Raw genomic sequence first — 12462 nt, 5'->3', positions numbered from 1 at the left:
AAATGGCCGATTCTTCCAGTCTTTCAGGTGTCCCTGTTGGTGATAGATCTTTACTATTTAGTCTGGCCTGGGCTTCTGTATGAGTTGTCAGTAACACCAAACAGGAGACCTTGGTGTCAGATTCTCTAGATGGGCTGGACCACCTCCTATGTCTGAGGTTGAATGGTAATGCAGCTGTATTCTGTGGTCTGGTGAAATCAATGGCTAAACTCTGCCATCAGGTATGGTTATTGCTAGTAATCTGTGATTTTTCTCTGATCAGGTAAAGTTGAAGGCTGTCATCCATGCCTCAGTGGTACTGTTGTTTGGAATCTGTAGCCGAGCAGGTATGTGTGGTAGACTTCAAGACTGGTTGAAGTCTTTGGGGTTACTGCTTGGTCACATGGGGTGGGAAAACCCAAAGGCTCACCTCCATGGTTATGTTTAGACTTGGGCTTGCATCCTGGCCTAGCGTAGGCTTCAAATAGAACTGAAATTTGGTAAAGTCACCACCCTGAAGTTGCGGTTGAGTGAAGCCAGATGCTTCCTCTGTGGGTTACTTCTGACCTTCAGTTGCTTCCCAGTCTCTAAAAGACTTAATGTGAGCATTGGAACTTAGTTAGATTACCTATTCACTGCTAAGATTAAGCATCTTCACATGCTCACTCCACATGTAATCACTGACCTGTAAATGCTTTCTAACCTGGGGAAGAATTAACAGGAGCCCCAGAACTTAGATTATCTCTTTACTATTAGAGTTGAGTGGGGTCCAGATGCTCCCTCTATGGGTAATCACCAATGTATGGTTGCCTCTCAAGCTGAGGAATACTTAACAAGAGCACCTAGATTGTGTGGGGAAGCTCTCTAGGGATTCAAACCTGTAAGATCAATGGACCACGTTTCTAGCACCATGATGCTGTTGGTTAGCTTCTCTAGTGCGGTGCTTTTCTTGGCCAGAAGGTATAGCAATCATCAGGATCCTCACATTGTTAACTGTGTGTCACACCCCCATTCTTTATTTTTAACTGAGCCCAGGTGATCTAGTGCCGCTGGTACTCCTAATGTTCCCTGTGGGTTGAGACATGAATAAGCCTCCTTTGAAGGGGCTCAACATGGCAGTGAATCTTCAAGGGCACCTCAAACTCATTCTTTCCACTGTAGAAGCCAAAGGACCAGGCACATTCTTTTTGTGTAGTGCCGTGCTAGCTAGGAAGAGGGGAAGTGTAATTAAAAAGAACCACTCCTCTTAGAATTTCACTGTGGCTTTTCATGGTTTTTCATCCAAGTGAGTGTCTCAGTCTTATTGCAACATTCTGGGATATTTGGGATTGGACTCTTGCCTGTGGGTAGTTGATAGTTGAATTACTGTGCTGGGGAATAAAGCACAAGAACTCCTATTCTTCCAATTTGCTGACATCACTGATCTTGTTTTGTCTTTCCTTTAATTTTGTATATATTGAATAATACAGTATGAAGTCTTTTTAAACTTATTTCACATAGCATAATTCTTATAAGATATATTTGTGTTGCTGAGTTCACCAGTAGTTTATTATTTTCAATATAGAGTACCTTTGCTTTGTATGAATACACCACATTTTGCTTATCCCTTCCCCAATTGATGAAAATGGCTTCTTCCAGTTTTTGGTGATTATGAATACATTTACTCTAACTATTGATATAGAGATTTTTGCATAAATACAAGCTTTAATTTTTTTTTTTTTTACCGGGGGTGGAATTGCTGTGGAGCCATGTGTTAAGACTATACTTAACTTTATGAGAAAATGCAAAACTGTGTTCTAAAGTGATTGTCCATTCTGCATCCCCACCAGCAATCTATGAGAGATCCCTTCACTTTGCATCCATACCAGCATTTGTTATTGCCAGGTTTTTTATTTGTAAACATTCTAGTACATATTAGTGATATAATTAAGATTTTACTTTGCATTCCCCTAATTAGGTAGTAGTACTTTTGCCCAGAAATTTGTATTCCATTTTTTTTGTCAGGTTGCTGTCAATGTGTTGTGTTGAGTCAATGTAGTCAGTAGCTCGACTCAAAATGCTTGAAGCATTTTCTTGGTAACCCTGTAACACTCTCAGCTTTTGACAAGCCTTGTATGCCTGTGCAACAGAGTGTTCTCTTTCCACATGCTTGCATTCTCTCAGCAGCAGACTGCTTTTGCTTGTTACTCAGTAAGAGGTTTGTGCTGTTGGCAGGGGATGTCCTCATTCTTCAATTCCATCCTCAGTTTTTAACACTGTGCACATGAGCCTCAGAGATGGGGATTTCATAATGCTCCTGCCCCTTTTCTGGTGACAATCATCTCTATGCTTCTGTCATATTAGTCAGTGTATTGGATGGAAGAATGTTTTCTGCCCCTTTTCCAATGGTAGCTAATCTTCTAGGACTGAGAAGGTTTTCTACTCTTTTCCCAAAGGCAGATGAGACTTGTGCTTACCTTTCTTCTGGAAATCATAGTTCTTTGTTGTGGAACAGTAGGATTTCCTCCCCTTATTCCTGTGGCAGATGGCTTATGATTGGGATGTGAAGAAAGTCCAGGGAAGTAGGCAAGCTTATCACCACCTATTTGCCTGCAATACAAATAAAGGGCACCCTGTTAGGTCTTCTGGCTTCCAACTTTTCTTATGAGCAGCTAGCGAAGACTCAGGGAAAAAAAGATGTTATGAGTGAGAACAGATTCTCATTTTGTCTGAGTCTTTCAAGTACTCTAGATTAATCAGTAGCTCACAGTAGCTATTTAAGAATTCATTAAAATCAAGTTGTTTTCTGGTTACCTGCTTTTTGTTGGCTACTTCTTTCTCCTGTGATCTCTAAAAGATAAAATAGTGTATGTTTTTTGCCTCTCTTCACAGGGGCTTGTCACTCTTCGGAATTTAGTTCATCCAGTTGCTTTGAAACCTTAGCAAACTGAGCAACTCAGAAATAGTTATGGTTTTATAAATTTGCTTTTTCATTATTGCTAAGATGGAAGCAACACTCTCATCTTTCTGTAGTCTAAGGAAATATAACTTCTTTCAATCCATGCTTTTTGTATTTGGTCACTTAACAAACACTATATTTCTTCGGATAGATCATGCTACCTTGTAGGTCACTGCTATGGCTACTGTTATGCTGGGCAAAAGGCACTCTATAGCCATCTCAGTTCCTCAAAATACTACTGGCTCTCACTCCTAACTGAACATGTTACTTCTGAGAAGGTTATGGGAACCCTAAGGTAAATAAGACTTAATATGAACCTTAAAAGGAAGAGAGGCTGAGTATATACTGTCCAAAGTGTATGTGTAAAAAAAAAATGGATAAGCTTTCTCTCTCGCTTTTTCATCCTCTTTATATCTGAGACATGTTAGCATTGATCTAACTATGGCACAACCTTTTTAGGGCAATTTCATCTGATGAGGAGCACTTCCTCTCTCCACAAGATCTTTTTCTATTTTATGGCTCTGTCTTCATCCAAAATAACTGGCTGTGTAACAACTCCTGTGAGGTAATTTGCATGTGTCCAGAAGGAAACATTGCCAGAGAATAGCCCTCTGGCAAAGCCTTGGGTTATACAAATCATAGATTTGTAAAACTGCCAAATATCAACAGGCTTTAGCAGTGTTAGTGTTTTCCTACAATTTCCAGCACATGATTTGTACTAGTCTAAAAGTCCATTCCACACTGGATAAATCCTTTTCCTCTCCCAATTGAGCTAATTGATGCCTAATGATTCTCCAGTTGTAAAGTGCATTCCTTTGTCTTCTATGAACACATAGATATGTCTAGAAAAACTGATTTTTAAGGCCTTATCAATTGAAAAACATCTCAATGTGAATGAGTATATCATGACCCTTCCTGAGATTCAGGCGAGAGAGAAGAGGTGCAGAAGAAAACATGTGCTTACTGGCATTCTAACTGGGTGAGGTATGCGCAGGCCTTATGAAGACAGAATAAAGAAAAGGGAACAGAAAGGAGAAAATAAAGTCATTGAATATGCATTTCCTGTATTTGACCATGTGCTCAACCTAGCTGGTCATACATGACTATGAGGAAAAAATGTTCTAAGTAGACAAGTATCTTGTTAACAGCAGAAATGATGAGCCAGTCATTACCTCACAAAAGATGGCAAGGTTTCTATCTATTCCATTGCTCTAAAAGTAACTCAAGAGAAGAACTTTATGTGAGATAAAGAGCAGACATCTGCTGTCTACACCTCAGTTTCCTCATCTGAGAAATGTCATTACATTTGAATATTTCTCAGGACCCTTCCAGATGTACTGTGATAAGTTTCTAATTTCTGGTAATTTTTCATTTTGGTGACATGAAAATTATTACTGTGGATAAATAATATGGAACTGACGTTTTAGACTGTTTTACTAGCTTTGCATTTGCCAGTTAGAAAACCATGTAACAGAGGCATTGATTAGTTATTTCATTGCCTTTTCTTCAATGATTATTCATTATCTTCCAAGTAAAATTTATTTTAAAACACTAAAACAGTGGTCTTAGAGATAAAATCATGATGAATTGCAATTCTTTACAAAAAAAAATAACTCTGAGAAGGTTATGAGAACCTCCATCATCTGGTTTCTCATCATCTCTTCTGGCACATGCTACAAGACACTGTGAAGAAAAACTACGCATAGCCTGAGTAAAGAAACATCTCATATTCTTTTTACAATCAGCCTCCTTGCCAAGAATAAGAACAGCACCATGTGATACAGATGTAATTCTGTACTTTCTCTAGTATTTTAATTATAATATCTTAATAAACAGGTTGTATCAAGGCACAAACATATACTAAATATATATTTACCATATAGATATATAGATCTGTCTACCTATCTAATCTTTTATTGACTATCTTCTCTTGCACGCTCACTATCAGGAATTTATTTGATGCAAAATTTACTATTAAATCAAGATCTGAGCTTCCAATACTGGAGAGCCTTTAATTGGAGGGTTAGGATCTATGCTAGGCATGTTACAAACATTATCCCACTTAGTATCCAAAACAACCAAATGAGTTCATTATTATTGTACTAACATGTTAAATAAGTTATCCAAGGTGCACATAGGTAAGGAGATAAATCATGATTTGAAAATGGCTTTGTCTGATTCCAAGGTGAATGTTTGTTCCCTGCTCCCTCTCAGTTTTAATTGGTAGCGTATTTTTGAATATTTTAAATGTATTTTTTTCTGATAACAAAAATAATTCATAAGTGTGGTGGGCAGAATTCTAATGGTGCCTTTCCTCCCCAAGATTCTCACCCACTGATTATTCAATCAAACATGAATTGAGACAACTATGACGGGATTCTGCACATATAATTCAAGTCCCAAGAAAATTGACTTCAATAGATGTAGATTATCTGAGTGGAGCTGACCTGATCAGGTGAAATCTTTAAAAGCAGTGAGTTTCTCTGGCTGGTGGTAGAAGTGGAAAACAGGGAGATTTGAATCATGAGGTAGATTCAATGTGAGAAATTCTGCTACTCACCATTGAGACAGGGCCTATGAGAAGGCCCATAACAAAGGCCTGTGAGAAGCCTGTAGGAGAGGAGCCTGATACTCCAGCTGAGAAACAGGATTCCAATCCTATAACCATAACAAACTGATGTAATGTAAGTCACATTTGAGCAGAAGTTTCAAATGTCATTGTGTGATTCAGATTAAGCTTATAGTTCATGCCCTTCCTCTTCAGCAAAACAATAGGAGTGACTAACACAGGGGCTGTTCCTTTTGCCAAGGTCCCAGAATCAGTACACATATAGAACTGAGTAAATCAGAAATAAGGGAAACTAAGCGGAGTCACAGTAGCTACCACTACGCTGAAACTTATAACATGTAACACAACTTAAAAGTAGGTGTTTTTTGTAAGTCATTGAGGTTTGCGGACTGTTGTGGAGAAAATATACAAGAGCAATACACAGTTTTCATCCTGCTTTTTCATTTAGTACTTTGTAATATATTAGTTATCTATTGCCACTTAAACATATCAACACAAACTTAGCTGATTAAAAGAATATGTACTTATCATCACACAGTTTTTGTGTATCAGGAGTTTGCTAACAGCTTAACTGAATCCTCTCTTTCAGCATCTCACAAAGCTGTAGTCAAGATGTTAGCCAATCGTGTGGTCTTATCTGAGGTTCAACCAGAGGAGAATTTCCTTTCAAGCTCTAATGGTTGCTGGAAGCAATCCATTTTGTGCAGGCTAACAGACTGAGGGCCAAAATTTCTCAATGGCCTTCTGCTGAAGATACCCTTAACTTTTTTGCCATTTGGCTTTCTCTATAGGAAAATCTCACAACATACCAGTTTGCTTCATCAAATCCAGAAAGGGAATTTATGTCCTCTAGCAAGATTGGTGCTATGAACTATGCAGCATTATCACAGTAATGATATTCTGTCACATGAACTGTATTTAATTGATCATATGAAAGCCATAGTTATCGACCATACTCAAGGGTCAGGATTATACAAAGGTGTCAATTTCAGGAGGAAAGGATTTTGTGGGGGCCACCTTACATCTGTTCACCACAGAATTTCTCTTGTTGCCAAATATTCTTCAAAAAGGATGCTTTCTATACTTATTAAAATGTTCATGTATATTTTTGTTTTGTTGCGATTGTCATCAAATATGGCGAATTGTTTTTCTAGGGTTCACAAAATATATAAATTTTAGTGTTTGCACAATACCTTAAATGAATGGAAAATAATGTAATTAATCAGTGTATTGTTCAATAATTAGGTCATTTACTACTTTTTACTATTAGAATTATTCTGATAATGATGTACATCAATTTGTGTCACATACTTATTTTTTTATAAACCTAGATGACTACTGAATCAAAGAATATGACATCTTTTAATTTCTTTAATGAATATTGTCACAATAATTTCCAGAAATGTATAACAATTTACAATTTAAATCACTATCAGTAATGCATTGTCTACCATAACTCAGCATGTGTGTGCCTTTTCACTAACAATAGGATTCTATACCACGAAATTGTGAAAGATTCTGCCAAAAGTTCCCTAGACCTAATAAATGACTTTGGTAAAGTTTCAGGTTACAAAAGCAATGTAAAAAAAGTTGGCAGCATATTTTTTTCTTTCCATTTTTTAAAATTTTACTTTAAGTTCCCAGATACATGTGAAGAAAGTGCAGGTTTGCTATATAGGTATACATGTGCCATGGTGGTTTGCTGCACCTATCAACCTGTCATCTAGGATTTAATCTTCTTCTGTTGACTAGACTTGGTGTCATTGTTAGTTTATTTTACTTTAAGTTCCGGGACACATGTGAAAAACATGCAGGTTTGTTACATAGGTATACGTGTGCCATGGTGGTTGCTGCAACTACTGACCTGTCCTCTAAGTTTCCTCCCCTTGCCCCTCACTCCCCAACAGGCCCCAGTGTGTGATGTTCCCCTCCCTGTGTCCATGTGTTCCCATCGTTCAGCTCTCACTTATGAGTGAGAACATGCGGTGTCTTGTTATTTGTTCCTGTGTTAGTTTTCTGAGGATGATGGCTTCCAGCATCACCCATGTTACTACAAAGGACATGATATCATTCCTTTTTATGGCTGTATAGGATTCCATAGTGTATATGTACCACATTTTCTTTATCCAGTCTATCATTGATGAGCATTTGAGTTAGTTTCAATTCTTTGCTATTATAAATAGTGCTGCAATAAACAAACATGTGCATGTGTCTTTACAGTAGAATGATTCATAATCCTTTGGGTATATACCCAGTAATGGGAGTGCTCGGTCAAATGGTATTTCTGGTTCTAGATCTTTGAGGAATGGCCACACTGTCTTCCACAGTGGTTGAACTAATTAACATTCCCACCAACAGTGTCAAAGTGTTCTTATTTTCCACAGCCTCACCAGCATCAACTTTTTCTTGTCTTTTTAATAATCACCATTCTGACTTGCATGAGATGGTATCTCATTGAGGTTTTGATTTGCACTTTTCCAATGATAAGTTATGATGAGCTTTTTTATATATGTTTGTTGGCCACATAAATGTCTTCTTTTGACAAGTGACTATTCAGATTCTTGGCACACTTTTTGATAGTGTTTTGTTTTTTTTCTGTTGTTGTTGTTTGTAAATTTGTTTAAAGTCCTTGTAAATTCTGGATATTAGACCTTTGTCATATGGGTAGATTGCAAAAATTTTCTCCCATTCTGTAGATTGCCTGTTCAATCTGATACTAGTTACTTTTGCTGTGCAGAAGCTGTTTAGTTTCCTTTGATCCCATTTGTCAATTATGGCTTTTGTTGTCATTGCTTGTGATGGTTTAGTCATAAAGTCTTTGCCCATGCCTATGTCCTGAATGGTATTGCCTAGGTTTTCTTCTAGGATTTTCCTGGTTTTAGGTTTTATATTCAAGTCTTAAATCCATCTTAAGTTATTGTTCTTTATAAGCTGTAAGGGTTCCAGTTTAGGTTTTCTGCATATATCTAGTCAGTTTTTCTAGCAACATTTACTGAATAGGAGATCCTTTCCCCATTGCTTGTTTTTGTCAGATTTGTGGAAGATTGGATGGTTGTAGATGTGTGGTGTTATATCTGGTGTCTCTGTTCTGATGAATTGGTTTATATGTCTGTTTTGGTACCGGTACCATGCTGTTTTGGTTACTGTAGCCTTGTAGTATAGTTTGAAGCCAGGTAGTGTGATGACTCCAGCTTTGTTCCTTTTACTTAGGAATGTCTTGATTATATTGGGTCTTCTTTGATTCCATATGAAATTTAAAATCTTTTTTTTAAATTCTGTGAAGAATGTCAATGGTAGTTTGTTGGAAATAGCATTGAATCTATAAATTAATTTGAGGAGTTTGGCCATTTTCACTATATTGATTCTTCCTATGCATGAGCATGGACTGTTATTCCATTTCCTTGTTTCCTCTCTTATTTCCTTGAGCAGTAGTTTATAGTTCTTCTTGAAGACATCCTTCACATTCCTTGTAAGCTGTATTCTTAGGTATTTTATCCTCTTTGTAGCAATTGTGAACAGGAGTTCATTCATGATTTGCCTATGTGCTTGTGTATTGTTTGTGTAAAGGAGTGCTTGTGACTTTTGCACAATGATTTTTTATCCAGATGCTTTGCTGAAGTTGCTTATCAGTTTATGGAGTTTTGAGGCTTAGATGATAGGGTTTTCTAAATATAAAATAATGTTGCCTGCAAACAGAGAAAATTTGACTTCCTCTCTTCCTATTTGAAAACCTTTATTTCTCCTGCCTGATTATCCCGGCTAGAACTTTAATTACTATGTTGAATAGGAGTGGTGAGAGAGATATCCTTGTCTTGTACTGTTTTCAAGGGACATGCTTCCAGCTTTTGTCTATTCAATATGATATTGGCTATGAATTTGTCATAATTAGCTCTTATTATTTTGAGGTATGTTCCATCAATATGTAGTTTATTGAGATTTTTTAACATAAAGGATGTTGAATTTTACCAAGGGCTTTTTCTGCATCTATTGAAATAATCATGTGGTTTTGTCTTTGGTTCTGTTTATGTTATGGATTATATTTATTGATTTGCATATGTTGAATTAGCATTGCACACCAGGGATGAAGACAACTTGTTCCTGGTGAATTTTTTTGATGTGCTGCTGGGTTTGGTACTGCAATCACTCATAGATTTGGTCTTTTTATGAAGTCAGACCCATATTTATTGGATGCTTTGTTCATTCCTTTTTATTGTTTTTTCTCTATTCCTTTCGGCATTCCTTATTTCAGCAAGGTGATCTTCAAACTTTAATATCCTTTCTTCTGTTTGGTCAATTTAGGTATTGATACTTATGTATGCCTTACAAAATCCTTGTGCTGAATATTTCTGCTCCCTCAGGTCATTTGTGTTTCTCTCTAAAGTGATTATTCCAGTTAGCATCTCCTCTAAGCTTTTATCAAAGTTCTTAGTTTCTTTGCATTGGATTAGAACATCCTCCTTTAGCTCAGCATAGTTCTTTATTGCCCATCTTCTAAAGCCTTCTTCTGTCAACTCATCCATCTCATCCTTTGTCCAGTTCTGTGCCCTAACTGTAGAGATGTTGCAATCATTTGGAGAAGAAGAGGAACTCTGGCCTTTGGGGTTTTCAGCATTTCTTTCATTTATTCTTTCTCATCGTCATGAATTTGTCTATTATTGATCTTTGAAGCTGCTGATTCTTCGATGAGATTTCTTTGGGGGCTATTTTGTTGTTGATGATGCTGTTGTGGTTGCTTTCTGTTTGTTTGTTTTTCTTTCAATTATCAGGTCCCTCTTCTGTATGGCTGCTGCAGTTAGCTGGGGGTTCACTTCAGGCCCTATCCATCTGGTTTCCTCCCACACCTAGAGATGGTCACTCAAGGAGGCTGGAGAATAGCAAAGATTGGTGCCTGCTCCTTCTTCTGTGATCTCTGACCTCAAGGGGCATCAACCTGATGCCAGTAGGATTGCTCCTGTATAGGATGTCTGACAACCCCCTGTTAGGGGTTCTCACCCAGTTGGGTGGCGTGGGGAACAGAACTCATTTAATGAAGCACTTTGTCCCTTGGTGGAGGGGCATGTGCTTCAACGGGGGGGAAACCTACTCATCTGGGCTGCCTGGAGTCCTCAGAAATACCAGGAGGAAAGGCTAAGTCTGCTGGTTCGCAGAGACTGCAGCCATCCCTACCACTGGGGCTTAAGTTCAAGGGGCTCCGAGTTCTGTTTCTGAAAGTCTGGCTGAAGTTATTGGAGTTCCTTCAGGGAAGCCCTACCCAGAAAGGATGAGTCAGGCTCAGTCCTGAAGAGGCACTCTGGCTGCAGTCTGCCACAGCCAGTGTTGGACTGTGGGGAACACAACTTGGGACCATGACACTCTGGCTCCAGCAGGGGAACAGTGTGGCCTGGAGCTACAGAGATGGATACCACCCTTCCCCACCAGGGAGCTTAGTGCTTTAGGCAGTTGTGAGTCCCAGTGCTGGCTGCTGCCCCTCCCTCAAGGAGCTTAAATGGCTTAGACAGCAGGCAGCAGCTGTGGTGCTGGTTGCCCCTCCCTCTGGGAGCCTGGTAGAATTAAGCAGATTACAGTTGAAAGGCTGTTGAGAATTTGTGTAGCTCTAGGGTTGGGAAGCTAGGTCCCAGTGGTGTGGGTTCAGGAGTGGCATCTTCTGATCTGTGGGTTGCACAGTTATGTGGAAAAAGCATGGTTTCCCGGGCAGGGCAGCATACTCACTCACCACCTTCCTTGGCTGGGGTGTGTGGGTGCCCAGCCCTGTGTAGCACTCAGTTGGGCCATGCACCACACTGCTCTTTCTTCCTCTCCTTGAATCACATCAGTCACCTTGTCAGTTCTAATGAGAGAACCTGGATACCTTGGTTGCCGGTGAAGAATTCACAGGCTTATTATTGTTCTTTTCTATAGAAGCCTCCGATGGTAGCTGTTTCTAATCATCTATCATGGTTCTACCCCTTGACTTAAACTTTCATTTCATTTTACCAATAGGGTTGACATTTAGCAAAACAATACCACTGATTCTGAAAATAAATATTAATGTTCTATACACCACGTTGGAAAAATCTTTGAGTATGTTTTGCTATCAAACTAATGACATCGTCATCAGTTATTGCTTGGTAAATTTTAGTCATGGGCTGTAGTCTATGATGCATCTTTGAGTGGTAGAGTTTGAAGGAGCTAATGCATGGTGGCCAAGCCACCAAAGCTTTTGTCTTTTCAGCGATGAGCTTGGGGGAAGAGAGGGTGAGAGACTAGCACACAAGCTGGCCTTAGCAGCATTTCTGTAAAGCAGTAACATTCATGATGAGAGCTAAATCAAGAATGCAATGCAATTAATAGTAGCCACACAAAAACAAATGTAATACCCAGGAACACATTTAACAATAGAAGGGAAAGATCTCTACAAGGAGAACTACAAAATGGTGCTTAAAAAAAATCATAGGTAACAGAAAAAAATGTATAAACATTCCATGCTCATTGATTGGAAAACTAAATATTGTTTAAATAGCCATTCTGCTCAAAGCAATGTATAGATTGAAAGCTATACCTATCAAACTACCAACATCATTTTTCACAGAAATAAAAAAAAAAACTATTTTAAAATTTATATGAAATTTAAAAAATTCCAAATAGCCAAAGAAATCTTAAACAAAATGAACCAAGCTGGAAGCATCACAATATTTGACTTCAATCAGTACTACAAGGCTACAGTAACCAAAACAGGATGGTATTGGCACAAAAGCAGACACATCGACTCATGCAACAGAATAAAGAACCCAGAAATAAAGCCATATACCTTCAACAACTAGATCTTCAACAAAGTTAACAAAAATAAACAATGGGGAAAGGACTCCCTATTTAATGAATGTTGCTGGGATAACTGGCTATACATATGAAGAATGATACTGAACCCCTACCCATCACCATATACAAAAATTAAGTCAAGATGAATTAAAGACTTAAATGAAATTTCTTTTTTTTTTTT

This window comes from Cebus imitator, unplaced genomic scaffold (genome assembly GCF_001604975.1).
Source record: "Cebus imitator isolate Cc_AM_T3 unplaced genomic scaffold, Cebus_imitator-1.0 Scaffold493, whole genome shotgun sequence".
Lineage (NCBI taxonomy): Eukaryota > Metazoa > Chordata > Mammalia > Primates > Cebidae > Cebus > Cebus imitator.
The sequence above is the reverse complement of the archived record's forward strand: the minus strand, read 5'-3'. Positions refer to the sequence as shown.